We start from the raw sequence: 548 nt of genomic DNA on the forward strand, positions 1-548 counted from the left end.
ACTTAGAGAAATGAAACACCCAACTTAACATTGCCACATAAACAGCTGGCACTTCATCCCTCCTTTTCGTTCACACTTAAATATAAACAAATATACAAAAATAGCTTTAAAAAAAATCTTTATACGGAAAAAGAAAAGCATCTGTCTGGAAGAAAAAGATTTGTATAAACGCAAAGTTGAAGGTCGCTGTCAGCTGACGTACCACGGTCGACAGTGCCAAAGCATAAAGCATCTCGCTAAAATTACAAGACAAAAATACCCTGTGTTACCATTCTACCGATTTTCCCACTACATCTGGAATTTTTGAGTTACGATCTATCGGGATTAAAAAAAAAAAGTTTCTACTATGTTTGGCAATTTTTTATAAGTGTTTTCTTTTAAGCGGGATTTTTCTTTTTACTCATATGTCTGGCGTTTTTTTTATTCTCCAGGCAAGCGGTTTTGTGGAAATATTAAAGGTAACACTGAAAATACCCTGTCAGAAGGTGCAACCGGGTACAGGCCTACCTCACAGGCACGTCTCTCAGTCCCATGGGCCAAAGCCGGTG

The sequence above is a fragment of the Penaeus monodon genome, chromosome 28 (assembly GCF_015228065.2).
Source record: "Penaeus monodon isolate SGIC_2016 chromosome 28, NSTDA_Pmon_1, whole genome shotgun sequence".
NCBI classification, from domain to species: domain Eukaryota; kingdom Metazoa; phylum Arthropoda; class Malacostraca; order Decapoda; family Penaeidae; genus Penaeus; species Penaeus monodon.